This window comes from Octopus bimaculoides, chromosome 3, assembly GCF_001194135.2.
Source record: "Octopus bimaculoides isolate UCB-OBI-ISO-001 chromosome 3, ASM119413v2, whole genome shotgun sequence".
NCBI lineage: Eukaryota > Metazoa > Mollusca > Cephalopoda > Octopoda > Octopodidae > Octopus > Octopus bimaculoides.
In genome coordinates, this window is record NC_068983.1 from 26902170 (window position 1) to 26902898 (window position 729).

The window sequence follows — 729 nt, forward strand, 5'->3', positions numbered from 1 at the left end:
CTCTCTCTCTCTCTCCCTCTCTCTCTCCCTCTCTCTCTCCCTCTCTCTCTCTCTCTATATATATATATATTGAGATACATATATGCATACAACATACACATATACATGCATATATGCATATATTTGTATATCGTGTGTTTATATATGCACAACCATTTTTAGTCTTAGTAGCTAAGTGAATAAGTATTTTTCTACTTGAACGTTTGAATGATTGATTGAATAAAGAAAAATGTCTTTAATTCGTTTAATGCCAAACGTTAAGCGCAAATGCAACTAGTCTCTCAGATGTAATTACTTCAAATACGTTATTTAATGTCTCTGCTGCAGAGGAATACACACACACACACACACACACACACATATATATATATATACTTATATAAATGTATACGGGATATGCATATATACCTATCTCTCTATAAATATATCTAGCTATCTTTCTATTCATATACATATGTGAATGTAGGTGTGTAAGGATGTTCGGGGGTGTTTACATCCCTATGATTTGGACATCAAGGCATGCCTCTTGATTTCTATTCAATCTACCTGAATGAGAGACACGTATCTTGAAGTGGCTGTCAAACAATTACAGCACTTACTTATAATATATACAAGTATAAATGAGTATATACACACACTCACACAAACACACATATATGTATGTATTTATATAGGTATATGTATATAGACCCCTGTCTGTCTTTCTTCCACTCCCTACTTCCTCCGTTG